General features: G+C 38.0%; 1 protein-coding gene, 1 long non-coding RNA gene and 1 pseudogene across 2 annotated transcripts in view; 2 read left to right on the top strand and 1 right to left on the bottom strand.

Moving 5' to 3' along the window:
• The window catches only part of LOC135205009 (mutS protein homolog 4-like), a 43,257-nt pseudogene extending 28,586 nt beyond the window's left edge, over positions 1 to 14,671 (top strand).
• The window catches only part of LOC135205010 (BLOC-2 complex member HPS3-like), a 167,799-nt gene that overhangs the window by 95,079 nt on the left and 54,143 nt on the right, over positions 1 to 18,577 (top strand).
• Positions 16,184 to 18,455, bottom strand: LOC135205008 (uncharacterized). Its single transcript, XR_010312397.1, has 3 exons — positions 18,258 to 18,455; positions 17,775 to 17,889; positions 16,184 to 17,055 (listed from the first exon to the last, which is right to left on the bottom strand). It is a non-coding gene; the product is annotated as an uncharacterized LOC135205008 (long non-coding RNA).

Consider the following 18,577-nt stretch of genomic DNA (forward strand, 5'->3'; position numbering starts at 1 on the left):
CTACACCACAGGTAGTGGACAGGATGCTCATGTTGTGGGAAGGACCGATCATAGACCTATTCGCAACCAGGTACAACAAAAAGTTGGAAGTGTATTGTTCAGTAGTCCCGGACGCAGAGGCAGTAGCAGAAGATGCGCTACAAACACCCCTGGGACAATCTGGACGTGTACGCATTTCCTCCATTTTGTCTAATCCGTCAGGTTCTGAACAGGGTAATGCGGTCTCAGAACCTCAAGATGACCCTGGTAGCCCGTTATGGCCGAAAAGCAGAGTGGTTTCCAGACCTACTGGAACTCATAGTAGATGTGCCAAGAGAGTTACCTCCATGGAGCAACCTTCTGTGTCAGCCTCACGTGGAGAGGTACCACCAGTCGGTGAAGTCCCTATCGCTTCACGGGTGGAGACTGTCAAGTATCTCCTCCGAGAGCGAGGGTTTTCGCAGAAAGCAGCAAACTCAGATGGCAGGGTAATATCAGAAAATCATCTGCGACAGTATACAATGGGAACAGTGGTCAGCATACTGTGATTGGTGTCGTAGAGGGAACGTGTCTCCACTCGGTACCACTATTCAGCAGTTAGCAGACTTTCTGATATATCTCAGAACAGAAAAACATATGTCTGTATCTGCAGTGAAGGGGTACAGGGCTGCTCTAGCCTCAGTCTTACGAATGAAAGGAGTGGACATATCGTCTTCATGGGAGTTGGCCATGCTGATGAGGAGCTTTTGAACAGTCTGCCCACCAAAGGAGCTAAAAGCCCCAGAGATTGGGATCTGACCAAGGTACTGAGTAGTCTGACAAAACCCCCCTCCCCCAACGAACCACTAAGGCAGTCCACGGATAGGAGCCTGACCCTGAGACGTCTTCTTATTGGCCCTGGCTTCACCAAAAGGGTGGGGGAGCTACATGGCCTCTCATATCTCATAAAGCACTCGAGAGTTGGAGATCAATGGTGTGTGAGTTTGTCCGCAGAATTCGTGGCAAAGACCCAAAATCCAACAATAGTAGACGGCAGATTCGACTCCTTTACCATACCTTCCTTGGCAGACTTTGTAGACAACGACAAAGCTGAAATGCTCCTGTGCCCCGTCAGGGCACTAAGGGAGTTACTTAAAGAGAACAAGCACCTCCAGGCCGGGGTGCCAGAGGTTGTTCGTAAGTACAGGACGGAACAAGAAGGAAGTGTCCAAGAATACAATATCATTTTGGCTAAGGGAGACGATCAGAGATGCTTATACTGCAGAAGACAGAGGGTCAGATAGCCAGGTGGGAGCTAGAGCTCATGACATCAGGGGTGGAGGCCTTCCTGGCATTTAAGAAGAACATGGCTGTGGATAAAATTCTGAAAGCTGGCGTGTGGAAGCGCCAAACAACTTTCACCTCATTTTATTTGAAAGATGTTGCCCATAGATCCTTGGACACCTTTTCCTTGGGTCCAGTGGTGGCGGCCCAACAAGTGATATAGTTCATCCAGTGCCCCTGGCGGGTCAGTTTGCGTCTAGTCTAAGATGAAGGTATGAAAGTAGAATGAATGGGATGACTGGTCTTTTTTTTTCTTTACTACTTTCTTCCTACTCCTTTAACTACGGGCAATATGAAGGAGAGTACCGTCATGTGCTGGAACGGACTAGATGCAGGTGAGATGGTCAGCCATACTGTGAAGCTATCTTAGCTGATGATATACTTTTCAGTAGCAACACACCCCTCTGGATAATAAGGAAAAGAGGGGTGAAGGTGGATCCAGTCGCAAGGGACAAGAGTAAACAGTAGAATGGTATCTACACCCAGTGGGAGGAAACCAATAGATCCGCTTATATCTTTGGTCCTAGGTTCATTGTCCATTCTCTTAGAATTTCCCTATATATTCGGAAATGGATAAGGTGGCAAACTCCCGGTCAGTTGTAGAGACTTACCTCCCTCCAATAGTAAGTCTATCCTAATGTTAAGACCGAAGGTTTGTTTCGTGTATGAACAAATACCAAATTTGTAACTAATTTGTATTTTTCATAACTAACAAACCTGAGGTCTTAACAGTTAAAGGCCCACCTCGAACCACCCCTCTAGCAGTCTAAACTGGGTTAGAAATATAACTGATGGGTCACAGGTAGCCGTGGGCATTCTGGGTATACATGCCCCGTGACCTGGTATAGATGCCATTAGTCCCTGGATCTCACAAGTGTAATTTTAATTCTACCGGTTTCCAGCTTGGCGCTAGTAAATCCTAATGTTAAGACCTCAGGTTTGTTAGTTATGAAAAATACAAATTAGTTACAAATTTGGTATATTTTAAGCAAAATTAAGTTTTACCATACCTCCTTGTGTCTTATGCACTTTTATTTCCTAGGCAGTGAACAGCCAAGCCCTAAGGGAACTTCTTGACCTGTTGCGGGAGGTTTTGCATGAAGACGCTCGTCTTGTGAAAGGTACAGCAGCCATGAGGACCCAGCGATGTTATGCTATAAAGAGTCATGTCAACGGACTTTTGGATGTGGCACGGAAGATCTACTCGGAAATCATTGATGATATCACTAGTAAGGAGTGTTTAAGGTACAGTGGTACCTCGAGATACGAAATTAATCCGTTCCGAGGCGGCCTTCGTATCATGAGTTTTTCGTATCTTGAAACCGCATTTTACATGTAAAAATGCCTAATCCATTCCAAGCCCTACAAAAACACCCCAGTAAATTATATTCCAGGCCTACAACACATGTTCTAGGGTTACGACACAATCCGACGGAAGAAATATGACTCCAAAAAGGCAAAATACTGTACATACCTTGAGTAATATTCAACTGCCCTGAATGTTTAATGTTCTAACCCCCATTTTTACTGCATATATTGGGACTTTAGCATATGTCCCTTAGCAATAAGCCTAGCCTATGTTAGCGGTTGCTACTGTAGCCTACTAGTCTATGATTTTGACATCTAAACCTAAGAAGCTAAAAGCTTAGAATATGCCAATAAAATATATAAATAATCAGTATGTACTCATTTCAAATAATTATTAATTAATCATTAACTATATAAAAAAAAAAAAAAAAAAAAAAAGCTTCCAAACTTCTGTTTACATCCAGCACTTACGAGTATCGAACGATCGCCAAGCAATCACTTTTCCTAGTACACAGTAAGCCATAAATTTTCATTATCTCTCTTCAACTACTGAAACTACCAAACAGTATAATAACCATTACATTTCTATTCTTTATTCTATCTTACCTAATGTTTTTTTTATTAAATGTATTGCATGAATAAGTTTCAATTTACAGCATCCTTTTACCAATAGAATACTTAAAGCACAAGGGGTAGATGCTGACCAATAGGAGAGCAGGATCTTATGGGGTGACTAGCATCAGGAACCAATGGGAGAGCGGGAGGATGGTGGCGAGTTTACTCAGTTGGCGGCGCAGGAGTTTTAACATTTTTCTTGGTGGTCCGGGCGAATCTCGGGACTTTACAGTAACAACCTTTCGTAACTTGAGCAATTTTCGTATGTAGAGCAGTAAAAGTTTTCGTATTTGCTTTCGTATCTCGAGTTTTTCGTAAGTTGAGCCTTTCGTATGTCGAGGTACCGCTGTATTTTGTTACAGATGGGGATCTTAATACACTAAAATTAATTTTAATGTTCTTAAAGTAACCACTTCTGTTTGTTGTTCCATCTGTTTGCCACTAGCTCAAGTTCAGATTTACATTCAAATCTGTGTTGTAGTGGAAAAGTTTTAATTTGGTTGGTTATCTCGTTGCTAAGCAATTGTTATAGTTGTTGTATAGTTTAATATTTTGTATATCGAATCCTATATTAACATTGACTTTTGATTTCATATTCACTTCTGTATAATTGAATCATTATGACTGGTTGGCTACAGTACCAAGACATTATTGTGAATTCTCGCGCATTCAGTCATTTTCTAATATATTCTTGGCATCCATGTGAGTACCTCTTGAAAACTGCAGACATTTTGTAAATCCTGTTAAACATCTTTATCTTTTCATAGATGTTAAAAAATGATGGTATATTGAATGTGTTTTTGCAATAAGAGTGTAATTTAGCAAATTATTAATTGTATGATTATTTCAGCTTATGTGGAAGAACTTGGAAAAGAACTGAAGATGATGCTCAGGGTGGGTCACAATGCAGCCAGAGGATTCCATATATCTATTTCCCACAAAAAGAAAAGTGCTCTTAATCTCCCTCATGTTTTGATTCAGGTTTGTAGTTTTTTTGTGTTGATTGAGAATTCTGTATCTGAATGAAAGACGTTTATTTTTCTTATCAATATTGTTCTTGGATATTAGTACTGGTACCATGTGAACTCTGCTATATTCTTGCTGGCCATGTTTTGTGGTTATGAAACTTTATTGTTTTAAGATTTTTTTTTCATATAATCCATTACTTTAGTTTTCACACAAAGGACAGATATTGCTTTGCATAATTCTTATGACATTGTACATTAGTTCATTTACTTAAACTTCTTCCAAAGTATTGTACAGTTGTTGTTTCTTGATTTATTTTCTAAAGCAATGAATTTCAGTTTAGTACTCAGGTTTGTGGTAATTATGCAAAAATTATGACTAAAGTTCAGGAACTTTAGTTGTTTGTAACTATAATTCATTGTTAATGCATATAAAATATACCATTTGTTTCATTGGTTTGGTAATAAAGTTTAATTTCCTGTTCATGATGGCTGTATATTAACCTACATTTAGTTTTAGCATACGTTTTATATAGTACAGTAATCCTTTGGGGGTTAGTGCCATCAGTGAACCTCGTGCGATGCATTTTTAGGTATACCGTGGTCCCCCATATTCGCGGGGGATGCGAATAGTTAGAATCCGCGAATTTTTGGAACCCCTATGAAAATGCTAAAAACAGCCTATTTTATTAGTTAAAACTCAAGAAAAATCCACTAAAAATTTTCATACTTGGTTTTTTTAATAGTTTTATCACAAAAAGTGCATTTTATGATGAAATTCATTAAAAAAAACCAGGAATTTGTGGATATTTCTCATAGAAAAATACTGCGAATGCGCAAATTTTCCACGAATAATGCAGGGAAACGTTCCCGAGAGAAATCCGCGAATGTGTGAGTCCGCGAATCTGGAGAATGCGAATACGGGGGGTCCACTGTATGACTTGAGGATCTTTGCGGCTTCCCTTCAGCAACTCCTCTCATTCCTTTTGCTTTACCTCCTTTCATATTCTCTTTCCTCCATCTTACTTTCCAACCTCTCCTAACAGTTGATTCGTAGTGCAACTGCTTCAAGTTTTTCCTCCTGTTGCAGCTTTCAAAAAACCTTATACAAGCAGTCCCCCGGGTTACGACGGTCTCGCTTACGACGTTCCGAGGTTACGACGCTTTTCAATTATATTCATCAGAAATTATTTCCAGGGTTACGACGCCTAGAAACGCTGATCTGGCAGATGAAATATGACACCAAAAATGCAAAATAATCAATATTTGAAGGTTTTTTTGATGAAAAATGCAATAAGAATGCAGTTTACATAGTTTTCAATGCACCCAAAGCATTAAAAGTAAGGTTTTCTTAGGGTTTTTTGACGATGTTTCGGCTTACAACGCGTCTCAAGAACAGAACCCCCGCCCCCGTCGTAACCCGGGGACTGCCTGTATTGTCAATTTCATTTCAATTCAAACCGGTGAATAACTATTCCATGTTGTAGTTGTCCACATAAGCTTTTTTTCTATTCGGGTCCTGTTTTAACATCTCTACATAAAATCTTCTCAGGTTCAGCGTGGAAAAGGCTGCATCACTTGCACTACTGAACAGCTCTACCAGTTAGATCAGCGTTCAAGGGACACATTGAGAGAGATCCTCGTCATGAGTAATGTGTGAGTTCATTTTTTAAGTGCAAGTCAGATCAGTTCTCTTGCTGGGAAAGTAAAGTACCGATAGAGAGCTAATTTTTAAGTAGGCTGAAAGTTCTAGTGCAGAGAGTAAGAGTTGCAAAGTTAAGTAAGAACTAAGTTATGAAATAAAGCATATAAATCTTTTATGTTTTGGTAAGTTCCAACATTCTGGTGTGGCTCCTTTTAATCTGTTAACATTCTCCTCATTCATGAAAGCCATCAGGTTCTTAAACTTTCACTCCTCATGTAAGAACAAGATCTGGTATGTGTGTGTGTGTGAGCCTAGGAATTTTAGTTATAGGTAGTTTAAAAGCTTCATAATTATAATTAGAATAATAAAAAGCATTTTTAACATGATATCTCACAGGATTGTTGTAGAAATGCTGGTAGAAGCCCGTGGAAGAATTGGGTCCCTCCACGCCCTAGGAGAAGCAGTATCGACTCTGGATCTTGTGGTTGCACTCTCGCATGCTGCATCTGTAGGCTCGTGGGTGCGGCCAGAGTTTTCGCCAACCCTGGGCCATAGGGAGGTCGACATCCAATTCTGGATGTTCTTACTTCTGTTGATCCTGTGGCAAATAATACTGTGGAGTGTAATGTAATTTTTCTTGTTGACATATTGGGGAATTTAAGGTTCAGGTACTATATACAGTAAGTCCTCGGGTTACGCTGGTCTCGACTTACGATGTTTCGTGGTTACGAACGCTGCCCCATAAAAATATATAATATTTTGCGTCGTTCCGTCTTACGCGGTTTAGCGTCGTAAGCAACGTAAACAAACGCGAACTAGTTCCAGGCGCACGGCGGAAGAATACGCTTTGTGGGGGAGAGGACGGCGTCGCTTCGCTACGCTCAGTCCTCGTCCATACGCCATTTTGGTTGGTTTACACTGCCTCTCTCTCCCTCGTGGTTGTATCGTTTTTGTAACTTTTTGCTCTTTGTTATGGCTCCCAAGCGCAAGGCGGACTCTTCTGATGGTAGTGCATCGAAGAAAAGAAAGGCCATCACCATGGAAAGTTAAAGTGGACATTATAAAGCGATCCGAGAAGGGAGAAACGCCAACAAACATTGGCCGCTCGCTTGGCCTTAGCCGTTCGACCGTTGCTACCATTATCAAAGATAAAGAGCGCATCGTTGAACATGTGAAAGGATCTGCTCCTATGAAAGCGACAGTGATAACTAAGCAGCGTAGTGGTCTAATAATTGAAATGGAAAGGTTATTGGTGCTTTGGTTGGAAGAACAAAATCAACGGCGTATCCCAGTCAGCCTTATGGTGATTCAGGAGAAGGCGAAAAGATTGTTTGAAGCGTTGAAAAAAGAAAAGGGGGAGGGAAGTGAAAGTGAAGAGTTTGTGGCTAGTAGGGGTTGGTTTATGCGATTTAAGGCTCGGGCCAATTACCATAACCTTAAATTGCAAGGTGAAGCTGCTAGTGGGGATGAGAAAGCAGCGAGTGAATTTCCTAAGCGTTGTCTGAGATAATTAAGGAGGGGGGTTATTCTGCTCAGCAAGTGTTTAACGTAGACGAGACAGGTTTGTTTTGGAAGCGTATGCCTAACCGCACTTACATCGCCAAGGAGGAGAAGTCAGCACCCGGTCATAAAGCCAGCAAGGAGAGGCTAACTTTACTTCTTGGGGGTAATGCTGCTGGCGACTTCAAACTGAAGCCCTTGTTGGTGTATCAGGCTAGAAAAATCCAAGGGCACTCAAGGGCATTTGGAAGGGTCAACTACCAGTAATTTGGAAGTCCAACAAGAAGGCATGGGTGACACTTGCAGTGTTGAGGACTGGTTCGTAAACCATTTTGTGCCAAGTGTGGAGCGGTATTGCGCCTCCAAGGGATCCCCTTTAAGGTGTTGCTAGTGCTGGACAATGCCCCTGGACACCCTGCCCAGCTGGGAGACTTCAACCCTAATGTCAAGGTGGTTTACCTTCCACCTAATACCACGGCCCTTTTACAGCCTATGGACCAAGGAGTGATTGCTGTTCAAGGCCTACTACCTACGAAGGACAATTGCTATGGCTTTACAGGCAACTGAAACCAAGAAGGACTTGACTCTGAAGGACTTTTGGAAATCCTACAACATCCTTGATGCTGTAAAGAACATTGCTAATTCCTGGGAGGAGGTTAAGCAAACAACATGAATGGTGTCTGGAAGAAAATTTGTCCTCAATTTGTGAATGATTTCCATGGGTTTGAGGACACAGTTCAGCTAGTTGTCAAGAACGTTGTTGCCTGAGTAAGGAAATCAATTTGGAGATGGAGGTTGATGATGTTACAGAGCTGCTGGAGTCTCATGGCGAGGAGTTATCTGCTGAGGACCTGATACAAATGGAGAAGCAGATAATAGAGGAAGAAGAAGAAACACCCACCCCAGAGCTAAGGCTTTCACAAGGCAGGACTTGATAAGAGGTTTTGCACAGTTGCAGCAAGCGTTGTCAACTTTTGAGGCTCAGGATCCCAACTTGGACAGGTTCACTAGGGTTTCCAGAGGCGTCATGGATTTGATGCAGTGTTACAAGGAGATCTTGGATGAAAAGAGGTCGCTCTCTGTTCAGACTAACCTGGAGCAGTATTTTAAGAAGGTAAGAGAGGCCTGCAGAAGATCCTGTACCCTCTAACATTCCAGATTTGCTGTACCCTCAGGTCACCTTGCCTCTGCTAATCCAGCATTCTGAATGTTCTGCTAACCCAGACTCACCTGCCCCAGTATCTCCAGCACCTTCTGTAGGTTCTGCCTCACCTAAAGACTCACCTGCCCCAACATCTGCCTCACCTCAAGAATCACCTGCCTCAGCATCTCCAGTACTAGAATGTTCTGCCTCAACTCTAGAATCATTTGCCTCACCTCAAGAATCATCTGCCTCAGCATCTCCAGCAACTTCTGGAGGTTCTTTTTCTCTTCACTAACCTCCCCCAGTCTCTCCAGCACCGCAGCTTCCTCTCCAGTGTGCAAGCCAATCAAACTAATAAAGGTAAGGAATTGTTCTCTCGTTGTTATTGATAGGTATTTACATTAAATCATGTGGTATTTTTCAATGTTCCGACTTACGCTGAAATTCGTGTTACGATGCATCGTAAGAACGGATCAACGTCGTAACTCGAGGACCCCCTGTATTTAGTTAAAGGATTTTTGTATTTCGTGTAGCTCAGTATACTCCCTTGTATTGTATACTAGGTATTCTGAATTAGCATAGATCACTTATAGTAATTTTAGTCACCGTTATCGATGTCTCTTTAAGGGCTCATGCATTGTAAGTGATTTGGTATTGATGTAATTTGTGTGGGGACACCTCCACCTTGTACCTTGTCATACCACAGGTCATAATAAAGTTCTTGCAGTACTTTCAAAGCACACAAGAGCTTTGTCTTTTTAATTTATGCGATTCCCCTTGACCCCTTGTTTCTCTTGAGCTGGTTGTTGTTTAGTTTTCAATTTCATTCCATTCAGAAAATATCCTCAGGACCAGTACAGGATAACAAGATAGTTGGTGGAGATTTAGTTTTTTAACATTTAAGTTCATATATTTCATGAAAGATTTATCTTTTATGAAGCATTGTAACTGGAGGGTTTGTCTATTTAGGCAAATTTCTCTCTCCCTTTCTCTAACATTTCAAAAGGTGTTTCTAGAAACTTGAAGTATAATTATATACTTATTTATACTTATAATATATATATATATATATATATATATATATATATATATATATATATATATATATATATATATATATATATATATTATATATATATATATATATATATGAGAGAGAGAGAGAGAGAGAGAGAGAGAGAGAGAGAGAGAGAGAGAGAGAGAGAGAGAGAGAGAGAGAGAGAGAGAGAGGAGATATAGATATAGATATAGATAATATATATAGATAATAGATAATAGATTATTAGATTATAGATTATAGATTATAGATTATAGATTATAGATTATAGATTATAGATATAGATATAGTATAGATATAGATATAGATATATAAAGATATAGAGAGAGAGAGAGAGAGAGAGAGAGAGAGATATAGATATAGAGAGAGAGAGAGAGAGAGAGAGATAGATATATAGATATATAGATATATGAGATATATATATATATATATATATATATATAATATATATATATATATATATATATATATATATATATATATATATATATATATATATATATATATATATATATTATAATTATGTAATTATGTATTTATGCAATGTTTTAATTTTTTCAGTATCTGAGCTCTGAAAGTTGTGTCATGGTACTCACTGGACCCAACATGAGTGGAAAGAGCACGTACTTGCGACAGATTGCTTTAATTCAGATCCTGGCCCAGGTCTGTGTTTAAAAATTTGTTGTAGTTTCAAGATATGTATGTCTTTGGTTATGTAATCATGAACATTTAGGTTTCATGTTCTGTGAAGTTTATTTTGAGATTTATTTTGAAGCTGTGTAATTCATGAAGTTTAATTGTGATTGTTCTGTTTTGTTTGAAGCTCGGAAGTTTTGTACCAGCAGACTTTGCTTCACTCAAGCTCATTCGCCAACTTTTCACGCACTTGGGATCTGAAGATTCTCTGGAAAATAATGCTTCTACTTTCCAAGTTCAGGTAAGAAAGGCTAATCAGTTTATAAAGAAAGTCTGAAGAACATTGATAAGTATTGTATATGTAGCATTTCAAGAAAGTCTTCATAAGCAAACTTTTATAGCCACATTATAAGTTATTATGATGATTATTTTTAAGAACTCAAAGGTTTTCCAGATGAGCGATGTTGCCTACATTCTTGGTGGGGCAAATAACGACTCCTTAGTCCTGCTGGACGAACTAGGGTCCGGGACATCCATAGAGGAGGGGCGGAAGTCTAGCCTGGGCTGTGATGGAGATGCTCATAGTGGCGAAAGTACCGACGGTGTTGGCAACGCACACACTCTTCCTGACGAAGCTTGCAGATTTGTATCCGAGCGTCACTAAGTAAGCATATATCTCGGATAGACAGTTTTGGACACTAAAGGGAGTCCCTGTTTGCATGCTTACTTTATTCATGAATGCATTTTTATGGCAATATCTCAAGTTTTTATTTTGCTGCCAAAATGAAGCTTGCCGATTCGTATCCAAGCATCACCAAGTAGCCAAGTAGCATATATCTTTAGACAGTTATGACACTAGAGTCGACCTCTGGGATTTGCGGGGGATAAAGACCACAACCTCCAGTGAATAGTTAATATCCGCAGGTAATTGTCACCCCTCCAAAAATGCTTATAACTGCCTCTTTTGATAATTCAAACAACAAATACAGCTGCATATATTATAGTTTGTCATGAAAAATGTATTTAGTCACAAAAATAAAAATACACACAGAAAATCTTTGAATCTAGAACTGCTAATAGGCAGAGGTCAACTGAAAAGGGTTTAGTTACATGCTTCTTTCATTCGTTAATTAGTTAATATAACAGTAGCTCAAGTTTTCTTTACTACTCTGCTGAGAAGTTTTCAAGAAGCTCTTGAGAGATGATTTGATTAAGTGTAACAGTGAAAGCAGATTTATTTCTTAGTTTTGATTTGGATCAACTGTACCAGCAAAAGCTTCATTATTCCCTCCAATTATTAATTCTATTAAGTGTACCAACAAAACCTTCATTAATTCTGCAGTTATGATTTTGATTAACTGTACCAACAAAAGCTCCATTATTTCCTCCAGCTATCACTTGGAGCACGAAGAAGCCACTGACGGACGCTTTGAAGCTCACTCAATGTTGTGCGTCCTGGTGTAACACAAGCAACTCATTATGGCATTGCTCTGGCAAAAGTACGGCAATTCCTCGAAACATCGTGAGCAGAGCAGAGGAACTTGCCATGACTATGGAACCAGCCTCTCAGGTTTGATGTTGACTCTGTTATTCATCATGATTACTACGCATATCTTTATGAACGTTATTGCCAAAAAGATATTATTTTATTAATTTTCCTAAAGTTTTCAGTCTTGTGTGCTCTTTTCCACTTCTTATAGAATGATGGCAGTGTAATTATTTTTTGTGTACTGTTTTTAAGATTTACTGGTTACTCAGTTTGCTGTGCAAGGCCTTTATAATTTACACCAACATAAAGAAAGCATAATTTTGCTGTGTTCAGTTGTCAGAAAAGTAATTTGTCCAAAGATGAAAGCCTCACTTTGTTTATATTTGGTCCATATACTTCCTATAAGTATTCTACTATGTGATTCAGTAGTTCTTTATCCCAAGAGTTCGTTGACAAGTAGATTATTATTAGGGATTATCAGTAATACTTTTTAAAAGAATATTAGGTGCCATCGTTAGACCTATTGATTATGGTTAGACTGCTAACCACATCACGTCACACCACACCTAAAACAATTTAGTTCATTCTGAACATTTATTTCAGATAACAAGTGAATCGGACAACCGGACCTCAAGGTATCGAGCAGTATACCACCTGGCACACCAGCTTTTGAAGCTCTCGGAAGCCACAACATCCATCTCTCCTTCGCCTTTGCATGGCTCTAAAGAAGAGGAAAGTGGCTCTTCTCATGCTCCGAGTGATGCTTTGCTCAATTCCGCCAGCGTTAACCACTCTAGCATCGCTAATCATGCTAAAGATGACAGTGGGGGTGAATCCTTGAGGTCTGGTCTAGTTGAAGGCAGCACAGTTGAGGTTAAGTCAAAGTTGCAGTTCCTTCTCCAACAATTTATGGAACAGGTTCATCTGAAAGAGTAGTTTCTTTTGATGAATGTGTGCAGTTTAGGTGCACAGAATTCTTCTTGGTACTAAGTGCACGAAATTATTGGTACTAGGTGCAGATTAATTCCTCTGGGTACTGTACTAATCAAATTATTCTTGGTACTACTAGGTGCACAAAATTCTTCTTTGTACTAAGTTCACAAAATTCTTCCTGGTACTACGTGCACGAAATTCTTCTTGCAAGAAAGTGCAAAAATTCTGTATTGTTTTGTATTGAATGAGCAGCTAAGAGAGCTGCAAGATCAAAAAGGATCTGAAAGTATACAAAATGAACTCTTGTTTTGTGGTTTTTGTAATAACTTACTGTAGATGGTATTGATTTCTTAACAATTCTTCCAAAGTTGCATAGTTTACTTGCGTTTAGTGCAAGAATGCATTATTATTTTGAGAAAATGTATATGGTGCTTTTATTTTTAAAAGGGATAAAAGTGTTAACCCAATTATGATAAGTCTTTTAATAGGTACGTAATTTGATTAATGTGCTGCAGACATTCATCACTTTGGGCTTGACTCCATAGTTTTAGTTGTGCATGCTTCAAGCTGTCTCCTGCTGTTGCCAGCAGTTATCGGTTATGCAGTAACTGGTAATTTCCTAATTTGACAAGAATTAGCAATGAGTTAAAAGTTTGATGTGAGGAACACTAACTTATTCTAATCAGCAAACAGGGTTAATGGTCAGGAATTTTGTATTTTATTTTGAATGGCTACTATTTTATATTTTATTTTCAGTACAGATGAGTTTATGTATTATATAGCATTGCTTATCAATACTTTCAAGGTAGAACTGATTCAGATAGCAAGATATATACAACAGCATCCCAGTTCTTTATTGCCAGTGCCAAGGAGATGTTACACTCTATTGTGAGTTTTTTGTGACTTCTGTTCTTGTTTTGAGGAAAAATGTAAACATAACTGTGAAGTTTTAATTAAATGTTGATTAGTGTTATGATATGCTATAATAAGTTTAAAGAAGTTAAATCTGCCAAATCCTTGTGTAACCACCTATATATGCTCTTTAGGATTATAGGTAGTTTAATCAAACTATATAAATTATGTAGTTTTATAGGATTATAATAGAAACCAATCTTCAAATTTGCCTATTAAAGTTGTGTTCAGGTTAAACAAAAACCAGATATATAACAGACATGTTTTAATAAATATTATATAGGCTATGAAGAAACATTACATTAATAATACATTTGACAAAACAGCATTAAAAGATCACAATAAAATAGGTTTTCAGAGGTCCTTAAAAACCATTGTTTTGCAATATTGTCAAGAGAAATATATATACTATGCTCTAGTCATCTTTAAAAGTGCAGAAGGTTTAGGAAGGCCCATGCACAGGATATGACAATCTACAGGGTAAAGAGGCACATTAACATAATTGCCATTTTCTGTAACGAGTCATTTTCTTGTGAAAAAGAAAAGCATTGACCATTTTTTATATTCAACACTTAGCTTTACAACTATTTCATGCTATTGCTAAACAGTTTAGTTGACTATACAACTATTTTATGCTACTGTTTAGGCAGTTTAGTTGTAGTTTGGCTATACAACTATTTTATGCTACTGTTAGGCAGTTTAGTTGGCTACAAGACTCATTCATTGGAAGAAAATTATTTAGGAAGTTTTTGGAATGCATACTTTATTTTGCATGATTAGTGTTACCACTGTCACTACAGCTTAAATATTGAAAACAAATAAAGCTGCTCATGTCCAGCCTTTTCCAAGTTGCATTATGTGCAGTTTTCCTTTACCATATTTTTAGGTATATCCCGAATTGATTTCCATCAAGTTCTTGTCTTCATGATTATTAATATAGTATCTACTTTCAGGAGGAAATGACTAAATGAAGATCATATTTTACACGCTGCTGCAACCCCAGTCTTGGACAGCCACTGAGCAAGCTGACAAGCAGGAGGAGAGAATTCCTTTGGCAAAAGAAATTAGTGGGGAAATAGGGTGCTATTGGGCTACAAGGTCATGGACAGGATTAAAGAGCGAGAGTAGCTGGTTAATGGCTCTCAACTCTTGGACAAGCGAGCTGCAGGTCAACTAATGTTCAGAATTGTCTCTTAAGGTGAAGGATCAAATCTGCTTGGGAGTTACAATTGGAACAAGGTCTACAGCTGCTTAGAACTCATCTCACGTCGGAATGAAGCAAACTGGCAGAGTTCTTCCCTTCAACAGTTTTTAGCAATGATAGCCATAGTCCTACCCTTCAACAGCGGTGCAATTGTAGCAAGTCGAAGCAACCCTACCTTGGACATAAATTGTAACAGGTCAACATAGCCAGTCCTTCAGAAGATATTGCAGGAGGTCAACAAGCGAATCAAAGGTTGATGGACCATAAAATGTAGAGTGAAGTCTACAGACAGAGATGAAAGGAGAACTGATTCTTGAGCATATAATGTTAGTCGTTGGTAAGACTGAAGTGAAAACCTGCAGACTGCCTAAGGAGACCATCCAACATGTCTTGAGAACATAAATATGAAAACGTACTTCAATCAGGCATTGCCAATGGCAAATTATTACCAGTCTGGGAGCAAGAGACTACCATCTTTTGCATAATTTTTCTGAAGTTGATCACAAGACATGATCAAAAGAAGAAAATAAAAACAGCATCCTTGAAGTTACTTCACAGGGCAGGCTCTTCTGGTGAAAGATTATGAAGGGAAATCACTTGACAAACTTTATGCTCTACAAGATGGTGTCTCTGATGCTTCCTTATTAGTTCTTGATTAGAAGTATAGCCTACGTTTGCTTCAGTCATGAACTCTCAAAGTTTTGTTTGGCTCTGAAAACACTAGATTGGTGCCTTCCAGATATCAGTCCATTCAAGGATACCATCTCTTGGTCCTTCAGTCTGTCAATATCCTTGGCATGGCTGGGCCTTTTGCAAACTCTAGTTGAGATGACAAGGTTGACTTAACATAACCAACCACTTGTAGGCTGCTGACATTGACTAAAGCAATGGAGCTTTTGAGAACTGAAGATAACTGCTTGGCTTAAAAAAATAACATTGTGGAAGTAGCAAGACAAAAACCGTGAAGTGGCCTGGAAGATACAGGAAAAATTTAGCTGAAGAATTGTACTAGGTAGAAAGTACAAAGACAAAAAATGTGGAGATAGTGTATCCCATTCATCCCCGCAAAGATAACAATGACTAGAGTGCATCATTTCATCTTGGACAATAAGGTATGACATTTATACACAGAAAATATTAAAATTTCAAAATAAGAACATTTTGTGTCAACTGGAGCACATTCATGAATTCTACATAAATTTCAAAAGAAAGAAGTGTAATTTCTTTTCAAAAGTAGACTAGTTAGTTCCACTATCATTTAAGTTTTGAAAGTGATTAAGCAGATGTCAAAACTCCTGTAAAGTTGACTATAAGTAACAAAATTTGCATAGGTATACAAATTTAATTATATTTACTCCAGGAACTGATTAACACAAACAATAAAAACATAAAAATAACTGTGCTTATGATTTCTGCAGTTTTGAGCTTATAACTGAAACAAAATATAATGTAGTCACACAAAAGAAAAAAAAATTAAATTCAACAAGGGTTCAAAAGTATGACTAGATAGGAGACAGGAAATTGAGTATAAAAACTGATAAATATGTTTGGTAAAGTTAAGTTGAATGGAAGTAAAACATTAACATTTAGAAAGGACCCAACACTAACTAACTTGCACTGTAACTTAGCCAATACAGAACAAACTAAAGTATAATTTAACATATAAAGTGACACTTAAAAGCTAGTACCCAATTTGTGCAGACAAGCTATTTGAATTAAAGCAAAGGAAAAATCAACGTATTTAATTCTCTAACTCTACAATAAACGTATCTGATTTAAAACATAACAGGTCATTAGCTATTTGACATAATCTTATATTACCTGAATAGGTAAATGGTAAAAATTAACTGCACCTTATGACTCAAACCATAATGAAAAGAAACAAAAAAAAAAAAAAGGAGGAGATTACTTTAAACTTAAAATTTTAAATACTTATATACACCTAAGTAAGACTAGAATTATTAGAACACTGTAATTCAGGTGATAACAAAAAGGATGAGATTCTGAATGCTATGACTTACATAAATGCAATGTGGCACCTTTGTGTATCTGGCAACCAAATAAACAATCTTATTATCGTACCTGCATGGGATGTCACTTGTATGTAACTGAAAAAAAAAAGAAAGAAAAAAAAAAAAAAAAAAAAAAAACAGGTCTTACAAATTACTTGGCCATCTGCGCCAACAAGTTGTTTGCGTATGTTATCAATGATGAACGCAGATAGGTGGCCAATGCAGCGGAGTGGCACTGTCGAATGGAGTTCCGCAACTCCTCGTGGTGGGTGCTGGGAATTATTCGGAGGAACACGTCCAGAGGAGACGTGGCTACTAGTTCGCTCAACACGTCTGGAAAAGTTGGATCAATTAGATTACAGAATTGTCAAAAAAAAAAAAAAAAAAAAAAACCATACATTTGACTCCAGAAGAAGTGGCAAAAATTCATGTAAAATAGATTCCAAAAGGATTAAAGATTCTTAGTAGTTTGGATCTTTGTGTTGAAAACTCTTTGTAATTAGATTTCAGAAGTAGTGTCAAATACCTTGGTAACTAGATACCCAGAAGTAGTGTCAAATACCTTGGTAAAATAGATACCCAGAAGTAGTGTCAAATACTTGGTAAACTAGATACCAGTAAGTGTAAACTGGTACATAGTGTAAAAACTAGGTAGATTCCACTAATGACAAAATCTATACATACAGGTAAATTAAGATTCCTAAAGTGTTAAAAACTGTGGTATATCAGATTACAAAGGTGTCAGAAACTCTGGTAAATTAGATTTCATGAAAAAAACCCTGGTAAATTAGGTTACAGGTTTGGAGTAAAAAAACAGGTAAATTAGATTCTAGGTTTAGAGTAAAAAAAAAAACTTAGATAAAAGTAAAGAAGCATAAACGGTGAATTAGGTTTCAAAGACGTGTCAATAATTACAGTTAAGAATTATTTATTGTCTACCAGAAATGGGCAGAAATAGATACGTACATTTCTGAACTTCACGTAAGCAGAAGTTAAGCAAAATAAGTTACGTACTAAGAAGCTTTGGGAACCACTTTAACCATTGACCTTACCATTCAAAACATCCGAATAGACTTGATGTGGTGGGTCGCTTGAGGGCAGACCTGCTTTGTGATTGATCAGAGCGGACACAAGATCCACCCACTCGATCGGGGTATCGTACACGTCCTATAAGGAAATGGATACGTACGTAAATTTAAAGCCTTTGAATTATGCCATACAAAATGAAAGACCTCAAGAAAAAGGTCATAATAAATTTCAAACATTTAAAATGAATGCAAATTGAATTATGCCCTACAAAATGGATAGACCTATGCCCAAAAAAGGTCATATGTTACTAAATATATTTTCAGCATTTGAAATTAATGAAATAGAATTACTATGCCATACAAAATGATATAATTTCAAGCATTTAAAATGAATGAAGATCTATGCCCAAAAATGTCATATTTTCCTTTCAGTATTAAGACAATGTCAAATTAATTACTCCTTTCAGCATTAAAAGACACAAGGTTAAAAAAAAGTACACTCCTGACCTTGCCATACTGGAGTAGAATAAGCGGGAAGTGATCAAGCATGTACTCCATCTGCTGGAGTGGTCCAGGCAGAGTAAGTGAAGGGACTGGGCTCCTACGGCAGTGGGGTTTGTTTTGACGAACTTAAGGACATTGGCCCTGTCTTCCGAGGAGGGCAGCTCTGAGCTCAGTAGTGACTGAAAAAAGAAAAAAAACCTTGAAAGAGAGAGCACCTTTAGTTGCATGCAGAGAAGTAAAATAATTTTCACAAATAAAACTAATTAACAATAAATTAACCCTATATAATGACAAGCACGACACTTTCATAATGCATGAGACTA

The sequence above is a fragment of the Macrobrachium nipponense genome, chromosome 48 (genome assembly GCF_015104395.2).
Source record: "Macrobrachium nipponense isolate FS-2020 chromosome 48, ASM1510439v2, whole genome shotgun sequence".
In the NCBI taxonomy this organism is placed as follows: domain Eukaryota; kingdom Metazoa; phylum Arthropoda; class Malacostraca; order Decapoda; family Palaemonidae; genus Macrobrachium; species Macrobrachium nipponense.